This window comes from Hemicordylus capensis, chromosome 3, assembly GCF_027244095.1.
Source record: "Hemicordylus capensis ecotype Gifberg chromosome 3, rHemCap1.1.pri, whole genome shotgun sequence".
Classification (NCBI taxonomy): Eukaryota; Metazoa; Chordata; class Lepidosauria; order Squamata; family Cordylidae; genus Hemicordylus; species Hemicordylus capensis.
The window spans coordinates 321603499-321630606 of NC_069659.1; the positions used below are offsets into that span (position 1 = coordinate 321603499).

The 27108-nt window shown below is 43.0% G+C and overlaps 1 protein-coding gene across 14 annotated transcripts in view; it reads left to right on the forward strand.

Moving 5' to 3' along the window:
* Positions 1 to 27108, forward strand: part of MBNL1 (muscleblind like splicing regulator 1) — a 243927-nt gene that overhangs the window by 15080 nt on the left and 201739 nt on the right. The gene's annotated exons all lie outside the window — the stretch shown is intronic.

A 27108-nucleotide genomic window follows, 5' to 3' on the forward strand; every position in this document is an offset into this window, starting at 1 on the left:
CACGGAAGCAGAAAAATGCAAATAAAAACTGTAAGAGTGATCATTTTGCACAAAGAAGGCCAAAATATAATTAGCCTTTATGAATTAAGTATTGTCTGTGAGTAAAAGAATGTTATAGGGACACAGGGGAAAAAAGGATGAAGCCTATTAATCTTTTTTGTTTGCCTTGGCTTCAAGCTGCATTGACTTGATGTTATTTTTTGCATAATCAGTACATCCCACAATTTACATACCCACTCATTCTGCAAGGGTAGAGTAGGTGCTTTCCATCGTTTACTTGCCAACATCAGTTTTGTAGCCAGTAGCAAACTGAAAAACCATTTCCTGTGTGCATGCATATAAAGGTGTATCAGAAGTAAAAAAAAATTTTTTTTGGAAGATTTTAAATAATCATGCAACACATAAAGATCTCACCACTTAAATTAAACATTCTTGTCACGCACTCATAATGTACAATTTTATGTGGCTCTCTATTGGGATCTTTTAGAAATTGATTTAATTAGCACTTAATATTTTTATCTGGTATAATGCCGTGCCCAATACCGATATTGATTGAGATACCTCAGTTGTGCAGTTAAAGGAGGATGGTCAGAACTGCTGAATGCTCAGGTGAATGACAAGCAGTTGTGGGAGGCAAGCAGAAAGGACATTTTTAGGCTCTGAAGGCTTGCACTATACTGGCTTGTACTTTGATTCACTTGATCAGACCATTCACTAGATGAGACATAGGCCGCAATGTTATATTTCTACATGCAGGCCTTTTTAAGACTTGGAGGGGTCTGGAAGCTGAATGTTGATTTGAGGCTCCCTTCTTTCTTTTCTCAGTTTGGTTGCATTGTTACCAAAGTTGATGTGGCCCCTTGATGTGTGAGACCAGGGGAGGATTGTCTGCTGCTGTCCTTCTCCCTAAAAGAGGTTGTAGATAAGAACATAAGAACAGCCTTGCTGGATCAGGCCCAAGGCCCATCTAGTGCAGCATCCTGTTTTGTACAGTGGCCCACCAGATGCCGCTGGAATCTAGAGGCAGGAGTTGAGGGCATGCCCTCTCTCCTGCTGTTACTCCCCTGCAACTGGTACTCAGAGGCATCCTGCCTTTGAGGCTGGAAGTGGCCTTTAGCCTTCCAACTAGTAGCTGTTGATAGACCTCTCCTCCATGAAGTTATCCAAACCCCTCTTAAATCCTTCCAGGTTGTTGGCTGTCACCACATATTGTGGCAGAGAATTCCACAAGTTGATTATGCATTGTGTGAAAAAGTATTTCCATTTGTTAATCCTAGATTTCCTGGCAATCAATTTCATGGGATGGTTCTAGTGTTATGTGAGAGTGAGAAGAATTTCTCTCTATATACTTTCTCCACACCATGCTTGATTTTATAGACCTCTATCATGTCTCCCCACAGTCGTCTTTTCTCTAAACTAACTAGTCCCTGGTGTTGTAGCCTTGCCTCATAAGAAAGGTGCTCTAGGCCCTTTATCATCTTGGTTGCCCTCTTCTGCACCTTTTCCAGTTCTACAATGTCCTTTTTCAAATGTGGTGACCAGAATTGTACGCAGTACTCCAGGTGTGGCCGCACCATAGTTTTGTATAAGGGCATTATAATATTAGCAGCTCCCCTTCCTAATGATCCCTAGCATGGAATTGGCCTTTTTCACAGCTGCTGCACATTGAGTCAACACTTTCAACGAGCTGTCCACCACGACCCCAAGATCCCTCTCCTGGTCAGTCACCGAGAGCTCAGATCCCATCAGCATACACTTGAAGTTGGTTTTTCGTCTCAATGTGCATCACCAGTGTGATCACCTTTTGTCCCAATGTGCATCACCTTACACTTGCCAACACTGAACCGCATTTGCCACTTTGTCGCCCACTCACTCAGTTTGGAGAGATCCTTTTGGAGCTCCTCACAATCCATTTGGGATTTCACTACCTGAAAGAGTTTGGTATCATCTGCAAATTTGGCCACCTCTCTGCTTACCCCTACTTCTAGATCATTTATGAATAAATTAAAAAGCACTGGTCCCAGTACAGATCCCTGGGGGACCCCACTTCTTACTTCCCTCCATTGTGAAAACTCTCCATTTTTACTTACCCTCTGTTTCCTGTCTTTCAACCAGTTAGCAATCTACACGTGTACTTGTCCCCTTATCCCATGACTGCTAAGTTTTCTCAGGAGTCTTTGATGAGGAACTTTGTCAAAAGCTTTTTGGAAGTCCAGGTATTCAATGTCAACTGGATCACCTTGATCCACACACTTGTTGACACTCTCAAAAAACTCCAAAAAGTTTTTGAGGCAAGATTTACCTTTTGCAGAAGCCATGCTGGTTCACTCCCAGCAGGGCCTTTAATTTACCGGATTGCCCCTGGATCCCTTTTTGAAAATTGGTGTTGCATTGGCTACTTTCCAGTCCTCTGGTACAGAGCCTGATTGCAGGGATAAGAAGTTATATATTTTAGCAAGGAGGTCGGCAATTTCACATTTGAGTTCTTTGAGGACTCTTGGATGGGTGCCATCTGGCCCTGGCAATTTGTTATTTTTCAGTTTTTTCAGACAGTTTAGAACATCATCTCTTGTCACCTCTATCTGACCCAGTTCTTTAGCCTACATCCCCCAAAAGCCTGTTTCAGGAACAGGTATATGCTCAGTATCCTCTGCCATGAAACAAATGCAAAGAACTCATTGAGCTTCTCTGCAACCTCCATATTCTTCTTAATAATCCCTTTCACTCCCTCATTGCCTAATAGTCCAAGCTCTTCCCTGGCAGGTTTCCTGCTTCTGATGTATTTAAAGAAGTTTTTGTTATCCCCCCTGATACTTTTAGCTAAATGTGTCTAAAACTCTATTTTTGCCCCCCTATTGTCACCTTGCATTTCCCTTATTGTCACCTTGATGTGACATGAATGACAGATTGAGGCTGTTCACATGTGGAGCCCTACCGAGGCTTGGGCCACGCTACCTGGGTACAGCTGCTTGTGTGAAGCGGCAGGATTGAGGCTGATCTCGGTGCTGCCTCCCTGCGTAGCTGGGATTTCCCCCCATCCTTTTACCCAGGTATGCGGCCACTTGTATGCTCAGGCTGCATGCAACCCAAGCAGACACAAAGCCAGGAAGCTAGAGTGCTCAGCTTGAGGCGAAATCCCTCAATGCACTAAGCTCCTCGTGTGGTGCATTGAGGGATACCTAGAGGCTGGGCTTTATTTTCTCGGCCTCCAGAGATCTGCGCTGCTTAGAGCAGCAGGGATCACGTGGGCGTGTGAGCTGCACACCCAACCCACACTGAGGATAACTGATCATCTGGAGGAAAGGTCGGTTCAACCCTGCCTCCCCCACTCCCTCCCCACCCCATTAATGGCGGTGAGAATGACCTTGTCATTTAGCTTGATGTTTAGTCTATAGAGAGGTGTTGCAGAGCTTTTAAATAGTTGAATTATGTGATCAGGCAGGAAAGTTTTATGTAAGCTGTTTCTTTTTCTTTTTAATGTTTAGGCTGCAGGTAACTAATATTTGGACTATGCACAATGAATAAACTAAATACTAGGAGGGAAGTACTATAACTTGACAGATCTCAGGTGTCAGGGTGCCATGGTGCCAAGAAATTTAACCATGTGCCTAGACTAGGATATTCAGAAGTGTTCTAATATACAAGGCCACATGTATTGTCCATGTTGACAATTTTTGTTTGCATCTAGGACCCATCCCCCCAAATTAAGTACCGGACAGTGGACACTTGAAAAAATTACCAGACTTAGTGATGGACATTGTGGAGTGGAAAAGTAAATTGATTTCTCTTTAACCTCTTTAGAACTTACATACTTAGAAACAAGGTTGCTTCCTGGGACAAATAAATGTTTTATTAAATATCATATTTAATAAAATCTTTGTTTGTCCCAGGAAGCAATCCTGTTTATAAGTATATAAGTTCTAAAGAGGATAAAGAGAAATCCATTTACTTTCCCCTTCCACAATGCCCATCCCTGAGTCTGGTAATTTTGTCAAGTGTCCATTGTCTGGTACTTAATTTTTGGTACTGAGTCCTAGATCCAAAGAAAAATAGTCAAGGCCTAATATGCATGTGTCTGGGCAGGTGAGCTAGTGAAAACATCATGTACTGGTAATTTTTGTATAATTACTTGCAAAGGTAGGTGTTACTCCTGCTAACTGGGCAAAGAGGCAGTTAAGAGATTGACTCCTTAATCTCTTTAAGAGATTAACTCATTAATCTCTTTAAGAGTTAAGAGGCAGTCAAGAAATTGACTTGTCCCAGCCTCTGGATATTCCATAATTCATTGCATGATGAGCACCGTGCATTGGGGAATATCCCCATGAGACGTATGCTCTAGGTGCCCATCTCTGTTTATGCTTGGGCTGCGTGCATACCCTGTACCTGGGGTAAAGGGTGCACTCGTGCCCTTTAACGCAGGCAAAAGCCCAGGTACAAAACCCAGGCTTGTGGGATTGATCCCAGCACTGTGCATGCACAGCCCTATGCAGGGATATTAATTGAGCAATGTTGAACAATATATATTTTGAACAATGTACATTTCAGTATACTGCTACATTGAGCAATGTACATTTTATTCACAATATTGTCAAAATACTTCAGGACTGCTGTGGGTGTTCGCATAAACCCATACTTTTTCAAAAATTATAATTAATTTTAAATTTCCCTTCACATATGCAGACATATTTTTCATCTACATTTCTTTTACTGCTCTAATGGAGCTGAAAAACTGGAACCTTTCTCCCTGTAACTATCCAAATATGTAGTGTTTCATTACTGCGTGCAGCTTAGTCCTAGGCATGTTTACTTAGAAGTAAGGTCAAATCACAAGTATTGTAGGCTGGTATTATAGTATTGTTCCAATTTTGCAGATGATGTAATCATCAATCAATAAAAAACGTTTTAAATTGTTGTTTTATGGTTTTTTTTAATGTTTAACTGATTTTAAAGGTTTTAAATATGACTTTTATGGGATTTTATTGTATTCTAACTTTTGTAAACCAGCTTGACATGCATTATGAAAGGCGGTATAAAAATCGATCAACCAACCAATAGATAGATAGATAATAAATAAATACAGAAATAAAGTATGTATGTATGTGTGGATGGATGGATGGATGGATGGATGAGCTTGAAATACAGTACTGTCCATTTGCCTAAAGCAACCTAATGAGTCAATTACTAAGGTGGGTTTTTTTAACCAAGGGACTTTCTGACTCATGATTTACAGCTCATACTCTTAGCCATAGTGGTTTGACAACTGTGACTTGTTTCTAATGTTTGCAGCTCTGTGATGCTTTCTAACTCACTGTTGGGGCATCACCAGAACATCAACTAGTTCATGTTTGTCTGCAGGCAGTGTTTTCTTGTTCATAGGTTGAAACATTACCCAAATATCATGCTGCTGATACTGAATTCTACATTAGCTTATTTCACAGAATTAAAAAAAAACCCCACTGTTTATGGTAGGGGCTAGGGAGCCAGCTATACATCATTAAATATAGGATTAACCTCACTTAAGCGTTCCCAGGACAACAGATCTCTCAAGTATAGCTTCTCTCAAGCATGTGATTTGTTCTAGTAAGTTTATTGTGAATAGGCAGTTTGATTTTCTGAAACAAAAAAATTGTGATGTTTTACCATAGCTGGGTAAAACAATATGTAATATTAATGTATACAATATGTCTTGGCTTATCTGGAGATGGGGAGACAGTGGGCATATCCACTTATTATGAGGCAGCTATTCTGGTGGTGGAGAGTAAAATAAGAAACATTGGCAAGTTAGGAGGCCATTACAGGGGAAGAGAAATCAGAAATTTCTCCTTCTGGCTGTCCTGCCAGCTCTTTGACCTTGGGGAGCAGTACCAGCCACCCACAGAGCCTCACTTTGGTCCTTTGTAATGCTGGGTGGGTCCAGAATAAATCAGAAATCATCCATGATCTGATTATTGACGAAGGGGCCAACCTGGTATGTATCACAGAGACTTGGTTAGGAGTTGTCTGGTGGCCAAGTTTGGTTCCAGCTTCTCCCTCCATGGTACACTGTTGAGGAGCATGTGAGAGAATGTGGGTGTGGAGGCGGAGTGGTTGTGGTCTATAAGAACAACATCTCCCTGTTGTTCGATCAGGATCCCTGTTGAATATCTGACCATATCAAATGTGTGTACTTATGTTTGGAGACCAGGGATAAACTGGGACTTTTGTTGGTGTACCGATCACCCCGCTGCCCAACGGAGTTCCTAACGGAGCTTACGGACTTGTTCTGGGGCTAGGCATTGGAGTCACCCAGGCTTGTGGTGGTGGGGGACTTCAGTGTTCACTTTAGGACCAATTTGTCTGGGGCAGCACAGGAGTTCATAACAGCCATGACAACTATGGGCCTATCCCAGGTGGTCTCGGGGCCAGCACACGTTGCTTGTCACATGCTTGATCTGGTCTTTTACTCTGATCAGGGTGGTGTTCTGTGGGTTGGGACTCCTGTAATCTCCCCATTGTCATGGACAGACCACCATATGGTTAAGGTTGGATTCACAACCACATCCCACCACTGCAGGGGTGAGGGCGCCAGAGGTGCACCTAGGTAATTTTGTAGCCTCGACCTAAAGGCCTTTGGAGGCCCCTCCCATCTCCTGCAAATTAAGCATAATCATGCTCTGCTGGGCGACCACACCACCCAGGACAGACTAAAGAGGATTTGGGGGGGTCCCAGGGGCTGCAGAGGCCCTGGATTTGGGCCCCAAAGTCCATTGGTAAGAGCACCTCTGGAGGGGCCTATAAGGAAGATCCACCTAAGAAGGTTATTGGATTCAACTACAGTTGGTACAGAATGTGGCAGCCAGGTTGGTCTCTGGGTCATCTTGGAGATACCATATTACTCCTATACTAAAAAAGCCACACTGGTTATCAATAAGTTTCCAGGCAAAATACAAGGCACTGGTTATAACCTATAAAGACATAAACAGTTTAGGTCCTGGGTATTTAAGAGAACATCTAAGTTGCCATGAGCCTCACCACCCATTGAGATAATCTGGAGATCATTTGTCTGCAGTTGCCAGCAGCTCATCTGGTGGCTACGCAGGGACGGGCCTTTTCTGTTGCTGCCCCAAGACTCTGGAATGTGCTCCCCATCTCTGACAACTTTTTAAAAGTCCCTAAAGACTCTTTTTTTTTCACCCAAGCTTTTTACCTTGACTATGGTTTTAAATGGTTTTGAGGTTTTCATTTTTAATTTGTTTTATGTTGTTGTAAACTGCCCAGAGATGGAAGTTTGGGGCGGTTTACAAATTAGATAGATAGATAGGTATATCTTAAGCGGTGTTCCCTCTAAAGCTTGCGCATGTGCTTACAAGCTTTTTGATGTCCGCTCAGTTGATTTTGGATCCTGCTCAGATTGAATCAGGAAGGCCCCACTCTGAATGCATATGTGCGCACACTGCCTTGATACTGCTGCTCAGAACAAAACTCATTCCACACACAGATGGAAAAAATTAGAGAGAACACCGATCTTAAGCCATATGTATCCAAACAGACCCTATTTAGACACTTTGAGAAACGTGTCATCTTAACACCCTCCTCAGCTTCTGCCCTATGATCCAAGTGGTGTGTGGGTGTTCATTAATTTATAACTATGCTTTAATGCCAGTTTATATTTTATGTATATCTGCATGACCCATTTTAAAAATTCTTATTGTTTTAGTTAGTTAGACCACAACAGCCAGTAATTATGTAGAATAAAAAACAGCACAAATTAGAACTAATGAAAAAAGAAAACTTTATAAAATCCAGAAAGCTCTAAACATCCCCTTTTTACTTTAGTTCGATTCTAGTGTAAGCATATTCAAATCATTTTGAATTTCCTGAATAAATATGAAGTTGAACTTCCTATTATCAGAAACCTCGTATCACCATATTCTCATTGCCTTGCTTTCACATGCAAATATTAGAGCCTTAGCATATATCTTAACTAATTTTGTTAGCTGTATTTGGGCAATAAACTTGGTCCTTGCCCCGTGTGCTCTGCTACAAGTTGGATGATGACATGGAATTATTGCATGATTTAGACTATTCTTTGCAAAACTTCCACTGCACATATATTTGCACTACATGTTTAGTTTTCTAGATCTGCTTCATTAGGTGATTTGCTTTCCCTCTTGTTTGATCATCTGCGACTGCCAGTTTTAACCAGATCTGGGGGAAAAGAAAGAAAGCTTACTCACTAAAAGAAGGGTGGATTTAGGTTTCCTTGGGAGATAGTGAAATCGTCCATTACCTAGGTTTTCAAGAGAATATTGGACAAACTGATTTGTAGATGACACTGTAGGACAGAGGCTTGGATTCAACCTATTGACTTCCAGGCCTTTCTCCTTCCTAACAACTCTTCCACCTCTATAATTCTGTGACTCTAGATGTGAAAATTAGATAACAGTTGTATCCCCTCTGCTCCTAAACCTTGATAGTGCTGTAAATTGTTTTCCTACAATTAAGGTTGACTCAGAAGTTAGAAGCTTTAAACTAGAGTTTGCACCCTATCTATCTATCTATCCATCCATCCATCCATCCATCCATCCATCCATCCATCCATCCATCTATCTACTGTTACAATTGCACAGTTGTATTTCTTTGGTTATTTTCACTGCAATGCATAGAAATTTATTCTGATGTAAAAGCAGGCTCCTCAGGACTCATGTGCATGTAACATATGTGCAAATACCAGAGCAGCTTTTTCCATCAGCATTCAGAGAGAATGTAACTGTATACAGTAATCATGTTATTTATTTGTTTTTGTTTTTAAATAACAGTATGCTTGCAGCCGCGGCTGAAAGACTTGGGGAGGGGATCCCAGTAATGCACTGCACACCCACACAGTGCATTATTGGAGTTCCAGTAGGTGGGGAGTTCTGGTGAGGTGGTGTGTCCCAGCACCCTGACCCTGAGAGCTACCAGCAGGAGCCAGTGCTCGTCTGAGCGGCCAATACACATGCCCAAGGAGGAGGATGATGCCAGACTATTTTGCACCCTAGGCAAGGCTAAGTACTTGCACTCCCCCCCGCAAATTTCAACTTCAATTTCCAAAAACAGATGTTTTGTAGCAAAAATGAAAAGCACAAAACTTGAAACTGCTAAATTTATTTTAAATTGCAAGTATAGGTAATACATCAATTTTTGATTATCTTTCTCAAATACAAAGGAAAATATTTTGGCACACAAATCATTTTGATTGATCTGATAGACTCTGCGCCCCTTTGAGGTCTGTGCCCTAGGCGACTGCCTAGTTGGCTTAATGGTAGCACCGGACCTGGATGAGCTGCTTGTCTTTGGGGAAGGTATGTCTAACCCACCTTCTCCGCAGCCCGCTCTGGAGCCCTTCTCATTGCTTATGAGAAGATGCTAACTGTGTCTTTAAAAAAAGGAGCACAGAGGTGTTATAAATGCCAAAACTTGAGTTCCTGAAGTTTGGCGGCGAGCCTGACTACAAGTGGCAGGGGGAAGGTAATGCTGGTCATGTCATCCAAGCCTGCCAATGTTGGCTCCATTTGCAATGCTTATGATTCTGGAGCTGGCATCTGTAACAGACTTTTCATCACAGATGGCTATGGTACCAAAGGTAGGGCTGATGGAGCCAGCATTGATGCGTTTGTGCAACCTGGCCAATATTGGCTACTTGCGCGCGCACACACACACACAGCCGGGCTCACCACTACACTCTAGGAACTGGAATTTTGGCTTTTATTGTTTTATGTGAACCCACTCACAGTAAAAAAACCTGAAAGTTTGGGAGCCATGTGGACCTGTGGGGAGGGAGGGAATTCCACAGCCAGGACACCACTATTGAGAATTTCCTGTTCTAAGTCACTGGAGCCATGTTTACATGTGTAACTGCTGTCACATGATTCTGGTTTATGGCAAAACTGAATAGCTCTGTCCCACATATCTGTAGAAATAAAGGCCAGCTAAAAGTTACTTTAGGCATTCCCCAGGGCTTGCATTCAGACATTGCGTTCCTCCTTTCTCTCTCTCTCTCTTAGAACAGCAGATCCATAGGGCATATCACAAACTGCTTTTTGAAACTCTCTTGGCGTTTCAAAAGCAATTTGCTGTGCAGCATCTGGGGGCTCTTGTTGGAGAAACTCAAATCCAAAATGCCATTCAGCATCTGGAACCAGTTTCACAGTCCTTTGGATCCTGACTGTACAATGTGAAACCGTTCTAAGATTCAGAAGACAAAACTCTTAGGGAGGGGGAAAATCAATTTCTGACACTCTGTATTAAATAAATCACAAGCTTCAAATAAATCTCCACCACAGTTAATGTGTGTTGGTAGTTAAATTTGTATTCATTAAAGAAACTTGAATATTATTCCTTTTTAGTATTTCCAGTAATAATGTTATGGCTGCTGACATGTTTGCAGTTTCAAAAACTGTTATAATTACATCAAGTAACAATAACATGTTGGAAATAATACAATATTATTTTAATGGTTAATTTGAAACACCTCTGGAAACAAACTCCCTAAAGTGTTTGGAACTCTGCAGAAACGTGGAGACTTTGATCTGACTTATTTAGAGCTTGTAGGCACTCAGGCATGAAAAGTGATCTGAATGACTCAGTCACTTGTAAGTGCTGAATTATATTCAACTGCAAATGCAGGACAGCATTTATCTGAAATAATTTGGCAAACATCCCAATTCTCTAGGTTATCCAGCAAGGCTGCTACTAGGCGTTTGTTGGAGCCAGTTGGAACAATCAACATGATCAAGCTTTCCCCCCTTAATTGTACTAATTCAGGCTGGAGCATGTGTATGTGGAGTGGCAGGATAAGAGGGGATACTTTGCTCCTGTGAGATCTGGTCTGCACATGTAGGAGAATTAGGTGCCAGAATAGGCAACTCTAAGTGTGAAAATTAGGTAATGATTGGGTCCCTTCTGGCCCTAAAGCTCTGTGATACTGTGAATTGTTTTCTAACACTCAGGTGGGATGCAATAAAAAAGATGCTCAGCAACAACAACAAAATATTAAAAGGGCATGGACTCTAATTTTAAAACTCTTTAAAAAAAGACTTCAGCAGTCTGAGTGTTGGAAAACAGTTCAAAACATAAAGCTTTAGGCCCGAAGGGACCCATCTGTTATACAATTTGCACATCTAAAGTCACAGAATCATGGGCGTAGAAAGAACGTTAGAGGTTATCTAATCCAAGCCCCCGCTCTCACATTTTAATGCTCAGTTACATCACAAACTCTCTGCAAGGAGAAAACTAGCAGAGGAGGCACCAGACTGCTTTAGAATTTGTCTTCCTGGTATTTTTTGTTTTTTACTTGCAAGGAATTTTGTTTCACATGGGAAATTATTCAAAAATTGGATTCACCCACTTGCATCCTAAAGTGATTCAGTTCCTTTTACCACCTCAGAACTATACCAGCTCATTCCCATCTTATCCTGCTACATTCCCATCTTATCCTGCTACATTTGTAGAACAGGTCCAAACATTCTCCCTTGCGTGGCAATGGTGGTGATGGTGGGGAATAGCTGCATATAGCAAAAGAGCATGTCAGGGAGAAAGCTAAGCTGAGTTGTTTTCTTTTAACATGGAAGTTCTCCACATGCAGTCACTTTTTTAGCCGGCTGTCCAAAGGAGGAAGGTTCATGACATCACAGTTTCTTGCTCCCTGCACTCTCTCTCCCTACTAACCTGTTAATAATCTGATACAAACCAAATTTATGACACAAGGAAGGACCCTATTATTCCCCATTTACCATCTTGTTTCAAGATTTCATTTAAAATCCTACATGTAACTTTGACATTGAAAGAAGTAGAAAGCAGGCTCCATTCGTTCCATCTAAAATGACATTTTATGCATGAGCTTTCAGACACACAACCCCATTGTGCATCCTGATACAGTGCAGCCAGGAATGGAGTTATCAGTTGACTTTGTTGATTGTGTATAAACTAGGTTCAGTTACCTTGATATGGAGCTAGGCAGGGGACAGAGTGGATAGCATTTTGAACTATTGCATATGTTGAAATTTAGCAAATAACAAGTCAGTTTTTGCCGTAGGTCATGAGTACCTTGTATATGGAACAATGGGAAACAGCCACTCTCCACCCTTTTGATGTGGAATGAGTGGGGGACAGAGTTGGGGCCAAGCCTGAGAGATGGGCATGAGAGCCTCCTTCTTGGTCCCCTGGCACATGGCGCCGCCATACCAATCACGAGTAGGGAGCGTGGACCAATCACTGCATAAGCCTTTGGCTCCTTTGCTCTGTCTTTCAGTTGCTCTATGGGCAGGCACCCTCTCACCTGCCCCTGAACTCAGTGAGGGATATTCCGGTCGCCATCAGGGTCATGTAGGACTTTTTTGGGGTCTCAACTGATTGGCTAATGTTGGGGCCTTTTTTTCACCTAATTGTTACTGATTTTGTTGAAGCAGTCCCTGGGGATAATTGGTCACTTTGCAGATGAGTGTGTGACAGGGTAGATTAATTTATATTGATGTGGGGCTGGAGGGCTGTTATGGTGAGTGGGTATATGGAGGAAGGCTTGGTGATCTCACGACTCTCAGGCTGAATCTGCTCCCACTCAGATGCATGCCAGCAAACATCACTCAGTGTCTCACAACCTGGGTTGAGGTGGGCTGGAATTCATCTCCTTGATGGGGGTAACTTCCTGGTAGAGAAGAGGTTTGGACTGGGTACTGAGCCGAATCGAAGCCCGGTCCTTCACCCTCCTGTGAGCATACCTTGTATGAGATTGATCCACATAGGGGTTACCCACACTTTAGTTAAGATTCCTTGTTGCAGGTTTTGTCAATATTCAATAAAATGGCCCTAGATTTTTTCAACTATGTGTGTCCTATCATTATTTTGGCCTGGGTTTGGAATGAAGCATACAAGATGTTAAGAGTATTTCATTTCTTGTTGTCAGGGGCAAAGAAAAATAATCCGTTACCCTGTAATTGCAAATCAAATAAAGCAGTCGTTGGTATGAGGGTCTCTTAAGGCAAGGTTGTACAATATTAGGCTAGCTATTTCAGTTCTGCTGTAGTATAATGCCACTCAGTCATGCAGTATAAATACTCAGTAGACTTGGAGTGTCTCTGAACATGTTACTAAGAATAAAACAACACAAAGCTGCTGCTTATTTTTAAATTTATGACATTTTAAATTTATGGTATTTTAAAGAGATGATATACTGCTTTTCAATTAAAAATGTCCAAGGTGGCTTAACCTCAGCCTCTACAACTCTACTTAAACAGAGTTTGCATTTAGATTAATTCTGAAATCTGTTCAGGCTGGGGCTCTGGCAACCTCCAAAAAGAGGGCGTTTCACAAATATGGAGCAACTAAAAAGGAGACCTCTCTGTGTGTTCTTGATAATTGAAATTGGTGCATAGTTAGTACTGATAACTGAGCAAATGCCACAGGACATAGAGAAGGATGAAATTTCTAAGATATTTGGAGCCTAATTAATTCAATATTTTTCATAGCTCATCACCAAAACCTGTAATTGCACCCAGAGGCTATAGGAAAGCCAACATAGATTGTTTTCTGAAAGTATTTTGGGAACTGTGGAGGTCCTTGGCAATGGACTGGGTTCTTCATTGAGAAGATCAGGAATTTATCCTTGCAAGAGGTTGCTTCTGAGCTCAACCAGAGCATTATTGAGCAGCCAAACTCACAGAGGGGGAGCAGGGATTGATTTCTGCCCATCCTGATAAAAGTCCTATTTGGCTGTCAGTAATATGTCCCCGAGGATGCTGTACAACCCTCAGGGATTTATTTATTTAGCATATTTTTATGCTGGCCAAAATTTACGTCTCTGGGTGGTTTACAAGATAAAAACAACATTAAAAAATTAGTTAAAAACAAAAACAAGAAATTTAAAACATAACAACTTAATTTTTTTAAAAACAATATTCTAAAACAACATTAAAAACAATCAAAACAGTATGAGTTAAAAGCCTGGGTGAACAGATGTGTCTTTAAAGACTTTTAAAAATTGTCAGAGATGGGGAGGCTCTTATTTCACTAGGGAGCGCATTCCAAAGCCTCGGGGCAGCAACAGAGAGGGCCCGTCCCAGAGTAGCCACCGGACGAGCCAGTGGCAAATGCAGACGGACCTCTCCTGATGATCTCAATGGGCGGTGGGGTTCATAATGAAGAAGACGTTCTCTTAAATACACAGGGCCCAAGCTTTTTAGGGCTTTATAGGTTATAACTAACACCTTGTATTTTGCCCGGAAACATATCGGCAGCCTGTGTAACTCCTTCAATATGGACTCTCCTAGATAACCCAGAGACCAGCCTGGCTGCTATATTCTGAACCAACTGTAGTTTACGGACTACGTACAAAGGCAGCTCCACATAGAGCGCATTACAGTAATCCAGTATGGAGATTACCAGCAGATGTACCTCAGTTTTGAGGTCACCTATCTCAAGAAACAGACACAGCTGGTGTATCAGCTGAAGTTGATAGAAGCAGGGGTGGAGCCACCATTGGGCCAACGAGTTCAAAGAACCCGGGCCGGTGACCAATCAGGAGCCACGAGAGCGGCCCTGACACACACACCCACGTCTGACGGCAGACGCGGGGGTGGTAGTTTAGCTTCCGTGCGGGGGCCACGCGGCCCCTTCGGGAACTAAACTAAGGCTGGTGCTGCGTTTGCAGCACCAGCCAGGAGCGGCTCTTCCCTGCAAAGTCAGGGAAGAGTCGCTCCTGGCCGCGTGGCCTCTTCAGGAGCTAAGACTGGTGCTGCGTTCACAACACAGCCCAGGAGTGGCTCTTCCCAGGGAAGAGCCGCTCCTGGGCTGTGCTGCGAAAGCAGCACCAGCCTTCTTCTTACTGCCAAAGGGGCCGCGTGGCCCCTTCAGCAGTTACAACTGAGCTGAGTCTCGGACGGAGCCTCAAGGCTCGGTTCAGAAGCCAGGCCACTCCCCCCGCATCTGACATCAGATGTGGGGGCGTGGCTATCCCCTGTGTCTGACATCAGACACAGGGGCGGGGCTATCAGGGTGCCTGCCGTGGCTGCACACGGGCCGCCAGTGGGCTAGCTACGCCCCAGACTGCGTACGTGTTCCTTTTGGGGAAGTGTGACCCCTTCCAGAACAGGCAGATCAAAATCGTCTCCCGAGTTTCAACCCCGCACAATGAGTAACTCCATTTTATCTGGATTCAGTCTCAGTTTGTTATCCCTCATCCAGCCCATTGCTGACTCCAGACAGGCATTTAGGGAGGTTATGCCCTCTCCTGATGATGCTGACATGGAAAAATAGATTTGGGTGTCAATCAGCATATTGATAACACCCTGCACCAAATCTTCTGACGATCTCTCCCAGCGGTTTCGTGTAGATGTTAAACAACATCGGAGACAATACGGAGCCCTGAGGGACCATACAAAAGTTCAGATTCTGAAGAATAACAGTCTCCAAGGGACACCATCTGGAACCTGCCCAAGAGGTAGGAGCGGAACCACTGCAGAGCAGTGCCTCTCACTCCCAACCCCCTCAGATGCTCCAGAAGGATACTATGGTCGATAGTATCAAAAGCTGGCGAGAGGTCCAAAAGGACCAACAGAGTCACACTTCCTCTGTCAATTCCCATTTGGAGATCATCCATCAGACCGACCAAGGCAGTCTCCACGCCATAGCCCATATTCTTGGTAGCTGGATAGCACATTCAGAGGGAGGGAAGATCAGCAAAAATTATTCCCTCACCTTGTTTGCATTTGTAAAGTTCTGGTTGCACTCTGAATTGGCTCTTGTGAGCACAAAACTCCCATTCTGACTTTCTGGCACTGCAGAACTGGTGAGCCACTGAAATTTGCCTGTTATAGATCAGTGACAGTGTCACTATTATGCAACAATGTCTTTTCTGACATGGTCTAACTGAAAAGTCTAATGTACGGCATTATGAAGTTTTTTGATGATAGGAATAGCATGTATTGTAAGTTACTTCAGAAGATTTAGGTTTGTGGTTAGCTAAACAAAATGTTTAGCCCATGAAAATGGGTAGCAAATTGCTTTCACTTCTTCAAAAAGCTACATGCCTTTTCTGTGACTGTTTTATCTTGCAAACATCTTAACCTAAAAATCTTGCTTAGTTTATGCAGTAGGAGACAAGAACATAAGCATCTTTTGTTAGACTTAGTGGGTTATTTTGAAATTACTCACTGTTTTCTATGAGAGTATCAGATTCCAATCATTCACATAGCTTCTGTACATACTACATATTGCACATTTTGGATTGGATTTGAGTAATCTACAGACTCTGCTAATGAGTCACTTAGGTTTGGAAAGTGTGTAGAATGAAAAGTTACCCACTTGAGAAAGTCCCAAGAATCCACAAAAATTGCATTAGACATTTGAACTATTTTAAAGAGTCTTCTATTGTGCTGCCTTTTAAAGCCAGCCTGCCAAGATACTGTACTTCCCCTGCTGTGATTTTGTTCCATTCCACCTCCTGCAAGTAATCCTCAAAGCCATACTGCGCAGGACCAATGTTGAAAATGAATTTTGAAAAGCAAAAACAACCAAATTTGAAATTTTAAAGTTTGGATTTTGATATCAGTACATTTCAGCATTGAAATGTTCCATCAGCATTGATTGGGCTCTTGGTCACCTGTTGATTGCTGCTGCATCTTTCATCTGACAAACACTGAAAAATGTTGATTGCTATAAATCCGATGTCAAATGTTGACTGGTATTGCAAGTCAGGAGTCATGATAGTGTCAGCTGTTGACGCAGAAAAATAATTGGATCTGAAATGCTGAAGTAGAAGGATTGAATATTTGCACATCCTGATAATAGCTGACATCTACACCAGCATTCTGGTACTGGAAAAGGAAGATGTGCCAGTGTAAGGGAGAGGTTTCCTAGCTGTCCTGGGGCTGTGCAGCCTCAGCCATGCAAGAGAGGGGGAGCTAATTTTGATAATTCACTCTGCGAGTATCCTGTGTCACCCAAAAATTTGTCCCTGATGGCTGTGTGGGTATTAGGGACCAGTGTTCTCTCTAATTTTTTCTATTTGTGCGTGGAATGAGTTTTATCCTAGGCAGCAGTATCAAGGCAGTGCTGCGTGCAAGTGAATTCAGAGTGGGGCATTTCTGATTCAACCTGAGCAGGATCTAAAATGAACTGAGTGGACATCAAAAAAATTGTGAATGCACACATGTGCGCATGCCTTAGAGGGAACACTGTTAGGGGCACATTTTCAGGTGACACAAGGCACGGCTGGAGCAAATAATCAAAATTCACTCCCCCCTCTTGCGTATCTGAGGATGTGTGGCCAGAGCAGTGATGGGATAGTTCTCCCTCATGCCAGCACATATTTCTTTCCCGCTACTAATATTCAGAGAAGATGCACAATCAGATTTCACAAAAAATTTTGAGAATCTGGGAAGGAGAACATTCCTAGCTGGTGGTGATAATAAATGCAGCAAGAGCATTACCATTTGGGCAGAGTCAGGTTCTAGCACAGGACTAACCTGTGCTCCCATGCTGGACCCTTACACCCAATCCTGTAAACCAGTGTTTCTCAACCACCGGTCCCTGGACCGCTGCCGGTCCCCGAAGGGTTGAGTGCCGGTCCCTGACTGGGAGTCAACCCCCCCCCCCAACTGAAATCAAGGCACTCACTTCCTCAGTTTTGCACATGGCACGGAAGAGGAAGAGTATCACGGAGGCATGGGACCCTTCTTGTGCCTTGCCTCCAAGTGCTGCTGAGATCTTCCTACAGCTATCTTATTCCCTATCTTTACAGCTTCAAACTGTATGCGGTGCGGGGGCATGGAGGAAAAAGTATGGCAGTGGGCGCCACTTGAAGGGCTGCTGGTTCTTGCATGCTCATTGTTTGCAGCCAAAGGTTGGTTGATTGAAACCAAGCTGCCTGTTGTGGTCGAGGCGCCTTGAGAGGGAACGCTGTTTCCCTCTTGCATCAGTGGGGCTTGCTTGTATGTTGTTTTCATTGGCCCCATGTAGCTTTTGAATTTTTCTAATGGCCCAACATCCCCTCTCCATTGAGTAATCACAAGCACCTCCACTCCAGACATACTGGAGACAAATTTGTTCACCCAGGCTTTTAGATTCAGGGGTTCTCAACCTTGGGTACCCAGACGTTGGTGGACTTCTACTCCCATAATCCCCAGCCATAATGGCCAAATGCCATTGTTGTTGGGGGTTATGGGAGTTTAACTGAGGGACCCAAGGTTAAGAACCCCTAATATTCCATGTTTGCAAAAGATTCCAAATTTAATTATTTTAATGCTTATATTATTTTCATTCTAAACTGCCCAGAGATGCAAGTTTTGGGCAGTACAGAAGTCTGATAGATAGATAGATAGATAGATAGATAGATAGATAGATAGATAGATAGACAGACAGACAGACTTGAAACCCCTTTACTAACTGCTGGTCCGGGAAACTGCGCATGAAGAATGTAGCGGTCCTTGAAACTCTGCACGAAGAATTTAGCGGTCCTTGACTCCAAAAAGTTTGAGAAACACTGCTGTAAACTGCTGGGATAATGCAATCACTAACATTATCAATACAAATCTGGATTCACCCCCCCCCCGCCACTTTATCCACTGCGTCTGTACAAGGCAAATGGAACAAATCTGCCTTGCTATTCTTGCTACACTGTGTTATGCTGTGTCATGCTAAGCTGTCTGTGTCACTGGCTGTGTACTTTAATGCTATTCAAGCAGATCGTTATCGTGTATCAGGCCCAGTGTATAGGATTTGGAGTTAGGATTTGCATAGGTTTATGGATCCAAGTCCACCTACTCCTTGGCTTCAGTTATTTTTTATCTTGTATATGCAAAGTATAGTTTTACAAAGGTCAGAATAAATCTTCACAATATATAAGGCAAGGAATTGAATTTGAAAAGAACAACGAAACACAAACACAACTAAAATGATATGGAAGGTGGACCATATTCTTATGAAGGTAGGTTTATATATTTGGGGCAATTTTAGGAATATATGTTCCTTAGGAAGATAAGTTTAAATTCTGGGGGCACTTTTCGCTGCAAAGAAAGTCAACTTAGAAAGATGTGAGAAATGATTAAAATTACCCATCAGCAGGGTAAGTAAAAAAGAAATGGAGAGAAAAGATGAATAAGTCAACCAAGAGGAGAGATTAAGCTTCAACCTGGTTCTCAAAAGTAATCAAAAGGTGAACTGTATACATTATACATATGAGCTGGCTGATGTGTTTCGATTAAAAAACTTTTCTTCCAAGGCCAAAGAATCTTGATAGCACCTAAAGCCGTATATTCAGCCGTATTTCTCCAGAGAATATTCATTTCTATATTGCCTGGAAAAATATCATTCCAAAGTGCTCTAGCTGCTTTACCAGCTCATGGCAGACTTTGACATTATTTGTCTTCAAGTATCTTTTTTAAAAAATGTGAAAATTCTCCAGCAATTCACATGTATCATTTCCAAGCACTAGTTTGTTGCTTTGCCCCACTTCTTCCCTCATTTGATTTCAAAGCCCTGCAATATTTCAGGCAAGGAAGGGCAAGGAATAAGGGTTACTTTAGGGTTTGCCAGGTACCAGGGCACCATGGCACCTCAAATTTTAAGCATGGCACCTAGACTAGGATATTCAGAGGTGGAGTTTTGTTGAATAAAAATTTTATTTGTTCCAGGCAAGGGTGTAGCTATAATTGAGCGAAAGGGATCAAAGAACACGGGCCCCCAGCTCTTGAGGGCCCTCCAGATCCACCCCTCCCTATTTTCCTCATTATCTCCCACAGTCTGGGGTGCCGCCAGAGAGAGGGATGAACACAGGTCCCCTCTCCCCTAGCTATGCCCCTGGTTCCAGGCAGTCCTGTTTCTGTTCTATGTATGTGATGTGTAAAGAGGATAAAGAGAAGCCTATTTTCTCTCCCACGCCACAGTGCCAGTCATGAAGTCTGGTAATTTTGTCAAGTGTCCATTGTCAGACTCCCAAATGTTTGGGCTGGCTCCTAGATAAAAGAAAATGTGTCAAGGTCTGGGTTATCCTCTAGGTGTGCAAGACAAAAAGCCAGCTTGAGAAGTTACGAAGTATGGCATCACTGAAGCTGCCTCAACCATCACCACTTACCCATTCAATACTGCTGTAACACCAGTTATGATCTTAGTCTACTGAGTTTACCCGTGATGCTGAGGATGTTGAGTGAGCAGTAACTGAGGCTGGGTGAAGGATAAGATGGCCTCTCATGAGTCCAAAAGGAAGCTCTTACTTCCTTGCTCTTCTGCACCCGACCTGAGACACCTTTGAGTTGGATGACACTCTGTTGCTAAATGTGGTAGAAGAGTCCTCTGGAGGATAAAGGAAAGCAGTAGGCCTTTGTGCTCCATTGCCTGCCCTCCTCCCTTTAAGATTTCTAGAGTATACTTCTGACGTGTGCACTCCCCAGAAAGAAATGGAGGCCGTGCTGTAATAGAAGTTCAGCACAACACATTCCAAACTTACATGTGCTTACATGGTGCATGGTGGGTGGTGATGTGGAAAGAGTGAAAAAGGAGTATTAGTTTTTCCTAGGGAAACTGCCAAGCACAGATTTTTAGAAAAGCAAAGCTAAATTCTCCTTCACCTGGCATCTAAACCACCTAAGGTACTCATTGCTACAGGATATTGTGTGGGCTATTAGTAACTGCTAATGCAAGCATCTCCCAACTCAGCTCAGCAATGGGCTTGGTATACATGAGCTTTTTCAGAAAGTGTTTGAAAACAAAGCATCTGCATTCTGAGAATTCTTTCCTAGCTTGTAATGGTGCATGCAAGAGAATGATGCTTCATTCACGCAGGTTGTTGTATTGTCCCCTGGGAATTCCAGTTTTGTTTCACCTGACCTGACCTGTGTTCATAGTACCAGCTATATTTGAGTATTAGAGAGCCACTTGGAGGTTCAGTTCAGTTCAAAACACACCAGGAAACAAGAGAATTGAATGTGGAGGGGGGCATAAATAACAAGCAAAATATGTGCAAGAAAGAAAGAAAAACCAAGATAGTGGATGGAGATACTCAACAAAGCAAAGGATGCTTAGGTCGGATGTGGAGCCCTCAGGGACATATTTTCAGGTGCCAGGTGGCACAGAGCAGTTCAAAGGGAAGGGGAGATTGGTGAAAATCCCCTCCCCCCATGAGCACTCGTACTGTTCTAGTCTGGAATGCAGCAACTGAACCCATGATTTATTTGCGGCATGTGTGCTGTGTTAGTCAGGATGTTGGCCATCATCTCTGGGCACTTTGCATAAGGAAGGATTATTGCAAGTATGATTAGCTGATCTTTTGACAGTTGTCATAGTACGGAAAACAGCTGATCATGTTTGCTTTGAGTGCAGGATAGATAATACCTACCCTAGAACTCTGTGTTTGAATTCCATTATATGCAGATTTCTTGGGAGTGGAGGAGTGTGATTTCACATGGCAGCAAACAACAAATAGTCTGGTAATCAAATTAAATAATAGCCTGAACATTAATACCAAACACAAACTGGTAAGAATATTGATCCACTTGTTTGCAGCTTTTTTTCAAGCATTGATGGAAAGTAATTTAAATTACTTCAAGGTTGCCATCTGTAGTTATGCACACTTTATCAGGTACAATCCAAATAGGACTTTCATTTGTAAAGCTATGAATAATGGATTTATATTAATCAAAAACCTAAAATCATTTTTTAGTTGTTTTCCTTACTAGTTTGGATCCCTGAGGAGGAAAAACAAGGTCGGGCCATTCACATGACTGGGTGGGCGGGCAGAGGGTGGGGGCGGGTGGGCAGGCTGCTTAAACTCACCTCCACCCCCCCTCCCCGATGAGCACAAAAATGCTGCTGGACGCGTAGACCGTGCTTCCAGACAATCTGCACTGTATCACACAGCACGGAACTCCAGTGGCCGGAACAATGTATCCCTCCCTTTGGATATCCCACAGTGCACCGTGCCACAAGTGTGGTGCATTGACGAGATTCCCCATCTGACAGGCACTCTAGGCACTTGTCTCTGTGTCTGGCACACATCTCTGTGCCAGCTGAGGTTTGCTATACCTCCTGTTTTCACTGCATGCCTTATTAAGTACCTGGCAGGCCATAATGTATGTCTGGTGGCTTGCATTTGACTATGTGAGTCATTAGTTGTGCAGGTCTGTGTGGGTCACTAGTTGTGTACCCATTCTCCCTCTGCGTGCTCTTCTCTTTCTGAATGTCCCTGTGATATCACTTGCTTAAGTACAAATATTCTAGAATCTCACACAGAAGATATATATTTTCTATTTTCTCACATCAACTTTCACCAGCTCGTGAGATTATATAGAATGACTTTTAATATTAACCTTAAAAAGAGAAGGCAAAAGCCCAATGTGCTGCAGACACAATTTATTAGAAAATATTAAAATCATAGGCAAATGTTGTGCCTCTGTCACTAAAGCTCTCAACAGATAGTTATCCTTAATTCAGTTTTATTTCAGAAATCACTAATCTGATCAAGGCTATACTTTCAGATAACAGGTTAGCATTGATTAACGTTAAGGCATACATTCAAATATTTTAAGGATGAGCAAATGTAGACAATTGTGAGGAAGAATGTGCTTGTACATTTTAATACTTATTTGTTTAATAGTACGGAGCCAGCACTGTGTAGTTGTTAGAGTGCTGGACTAGGACCGGGGAGACCCGAGTTCAAATCCCCATTCAGCCATGATACTAGCTGGGTGACTCTGGGCCAGTCACTTCTCTCTCAGCCTAACCTACTTCACAGGGTTGTTGTAAAAGAGAAACTCAAGTCTGTAGTACACCACTCTGGGCTCCTTGGAGGAAGAGCGGGGTATAAATATAAAAAATAAAATAAATAATAAGTATTATTACTAACCTCAGAACATTTGCTGGTCACCTCCAAACTTGATTACAGCAATGTGCTCTATGTGGGGCTGCCTTTGTACGTAGCCCGGAAACTGCAGTTGGTCCAGAATGCATCAGCCAGGTTGGTCTCTGGGTCATCTCAGAGAGACCGTATAACTCCTGTCTTAAAAGATCTACACTGGTTGCCAATAAGTTTCTGAGCAAAATACAGGGTTTTGGTTATAATCTATTAAGCCCTAAACAGCTTGGGCCCTGGGTATTTAAGAGAATGCCTTTTGCTATGAACCACACCGCCCACTGAGATCATCTGGAGAGGTTCATCTGCAGTTGCCACCGGCTCGTCTGGTGGCTACTCAGGGATTGGCCTTCTCTGTTGCTGCCCCGAGGCTTTGGAACACACTTCCTGCTGAAATAAGAGCCTCCCCATCTCTTACAACTTTTAAGGAGGCAGTCAAGACACATTTGTTCACCCAGGCTTTTAATTAGATATTGTTTTAATTGTGTTTTAATAGTTTTAACATTTTAAATGTTAATTGTAATGTTTTAATCTTTTTATCTGTTTTTATTATTTATACACATAGCAATGGGAGCAAAATATATGATGACATTCTGCCCATAAGGTATTGTGCTGTGATTTAGGAAATGGATATTAAAGTGTCATCTGATGGTTAATCAAGATATTCAACAAATTAATGCAATACTTGTGCCCATATTTTTAGGGCTAAAGTGCACTTTAAATGGCAGTATTTTGCTTTAGGATCCACCTTAGTGTTCGCTTAAAAAAATGAAAAATGTGTAAAGGGCAGATGGAAAAATCAGGGTCAATCTATAATTGGCTTTGTGAAGTATATCTAGTACAATTTCATGCCCTCTCCACATGACCCTCTTTAATTCTGTTCTGCCTACCTTGTATTCTCCCTAGTTAATGTTTATTTACTTCTTTCTCCTTGTAACCACAGTAGTCCTGCTTATGTGAAAACTGATAGCAAGACAAATAGGGGGCGGTGGAAATAATGAACATGTTGCAGCACTTGGAGCATATAAAGAACTGATGTGTGGCTTCATACAGATTAAAACAGGCTTGGGTGCTAGTGTGCTCTATCCTGGTAATTTGGAACTGTGTTATAAACCATGCCCTCTCCAGTCTTATTAAATACTTAGTATTCTGTTTGGTGTTTCTCACCAAAGTTTCTGAACTCAGATCAGAATAAGCCTGGTTGCAGATCCTCAAAATAGTTGAACCTTGAACTTACTTCCCAGTGATGTCAGTTAAATATTTGCAGTTCAAGGGTTTGCAAACTTTGTCCCAGTGAAACTCAGGTGGGGGGAAAAAAAGCACAATAATGCAAAATGCAAGAATGGACAGCTTAGCACTCCCCCCACCTCGCTACATTTTTATTTCAGGTCTGGGAATAGGCAGGCTAAATAAAACTAGAAGGGGATATGACTTTATGGGGCCATTGTACGGGATCTTGACAAGAAGAAGGTCAAAGCCTTGCAAAAAGTTCAGGAAATTGTCCAACAGTGACAGCATTTGACAGAAGATGTACGGGGAGAAGTAGCTGGCTGGGCTGTGGTGGGGGCTCATGCTCTGGAAACTAGGCTATGCAGCCTTAGCTCTATTTTTTTAAACATTTTAATGGCTATATTTTAATTAATTTTTATAGCTACTTTTAATATCTGTATCTTAATTTCCATTTTAACACAATGAGTCTATTCACACGATGGGAGAAAATTGGGTTAGCGGAGGCTAGCCCAATTTTCTCCCATTGTGAGAACCATCGGGCTCGGCTGCGAGCCCGGTGGTTCTTAAGTGGGTCACCCGCTTAAGTAGCCCTGCCCTTAAACCGGGTTTGTGGAGCAAGCGCTCTGCAAACCCGGTTTTTCTATTTGTGTGTTGCCGTAGCGTGGCTCCATGCCGTGGCAACTGACAGGTAGACCCCCAACCGGGAGGCTCAAAAGCATCCTCCCGGCTCAGGGGTCTCTCCAGCATGCCCTGTGCACTCATGCAGGGCATGCTGGAACTTCCAGGGGCCTCATGGCCCCTGATCCCCCGCCAGCTCCATAGCGGAGCCAGCAGTCATGTGGGCAGCCAGTTCGGCTGCCCGGAGCAGACTGACTGATCGTGTGCAGGGAGAGCGGGCTAAGCTCGCTTGATTGTGAGACCCACCTCAATGTTTCAAGTAATGATGGGACAAAAATTAAAGTGACCTATTGCAGTACTTCGAATCTGCTCAAACTTAGTTTTTTTCAGCCCCTTATCTCTGTTTGCTAAACCAATTTTGGAGCAGCACAAATGTATAAGTATCTTTGTTATAGATTTAAGTATGATAGGTGGGCATTATGAGATTTAGTAACCAGTTCTTTCATAAAGCGTCTTGATTTGTGACAGGAAGATGATCCAGTCTGGCTGATTGTTAATAATAAATGTGCTGAATACCAGGGGCTAGGGGAAGAACAAGGGGATGGTACAATGTTCTCTCTAAGCTTTTTCATCTGTGTGCGGAATGAGTTTTGTTCTGTGTGGCAGTATCAAGGCAGTGTGTGCACACATGCATTCAGAGTGGGGTCTTCCTGATTCAAAATGAGTGGCATGTAAAATTAACTGAGCTGACATCAAAAAACTTGTGAACGTGTGTACATGTGCACACCTTAGAGGGAACCCTGGATTGCTATATAGCATGCTAACACTTTTGCATGCAGACCCTAACTCTTTTGCATGCAGAATGTCTCAAGATCAAACCCTGGCATCTCCAGGTAGGGTTGAGAAAGACTGCTGCCTGAAACCTTGGAGAGCCTCTACCAGTCAATATAGAAAATTCTGAGTTAGATGGACCAGTGGCCTGACATTAGTAAAAGGACACATGGTATAAGGTAGCTACCTATATTCCTAAGCAATGAGGGAAGGCTCTTGCTTTCATGGTTTGCTGGAGACATCTGGTTGGGCTAGGGCAGCTAAGCCTGGGTTTGGCTGCCTGTGAGAACTGCCAGGAGCCCCAGGGCTCCCAGCGGCACCTCGATGGCAAACCCGCCTATGAAGCCCACTGGTTAGCTGAGGTTATGGGCATGAGTGTGCCCTTAACTTGGGCTAAGTGCTTGTGTGTCAGCATGGCTGCTCCCAACTGGTGCTGACAGAGGAGTGGACTCCTGTCCATCGCTGGCGGAGGGGGGGGGGATCCCCACAAGGCACCGCACACTTGCGGTGGGATTGTGGGATTTCTTGGGGATGGGACAATGCGTCCAGGCCCCTGAATCTCTGTGCTGCCTAGGGCATCAGCGACTCATCTGGATGGGTGATCCACGTGCCCAGCAACTCTACAAGATCGTCTGTGGGGAAGGTAATCAATCTGCTTTAGCCTTCCCCACCAACCACCCTCAAGCCCGCTCATGGGATCGTGAAAAAGGGCTCATTCTGAACAAAGAGTGATGGTCAGAAATGGTAAAAATTTCAAAATTGTTATTCCATTTGCAGTCTCTCATTTGTAACTGCAGGTAGTATCAATTAGTTTGTGCTTTGACACACTAATTGTTCTGATAGAATGGTTAATGGCAAAAAGGATTTTATCCACTCTTCCAAAGAGCATTTAAGGGGCAATGTGGTGATTCCATTGAGCATTCATGATTGCAAGAGCACTCCAGATTCATAAATCTGGATGTGTTTTCATAGGCTAAATTCCAGTGACATACCAAGGCTGGCTGCAACACAGTCTAACCTAATCACAGAGGCTTTCTGTGTCCTGCTTGGTTAGTGTTGCACTTATGGCACTTATTTAAGATACCACATTGTATCTTAATCAACACAGCAGGAACAGTAGGGTTTAAAAGGGTTAATAGCAGAGCAAATGGCGGGCTCCTCATGGTTTCCTCTTTTTGGTTTCTTGGCTATGAAGGAATCTAGTGCATGTTAATCTGAAGTGGGTTTCAAATAAAAGCAAAGTTGTTGTTATGAAGTACACAACCCATCCAGGCCAGAGAAGTGTATGTGGCCTTCCTGGTCATATGGAAGCCTGGGAAAACATAGAAAAGGAATTGGAGAATCATAGCCTATTGAGCCATTTGGCTTGCAGCTTATTTTGCTGGAGGGCTACTTTTGAGGATAAGTGGAGGGTAACGTGCAAGAGCTCAGCTACTGTTTTTTTTTTTTTTTAAATGCTCTGTTGGCAATGGTCCCTCAGCCACGATCACATCTCCCTTCATATGCCTTTCTTGCCTCTGGATTGACAACAGGATGGGCATATAGTATCTCTCAGGGAGCTGGATTTGGAC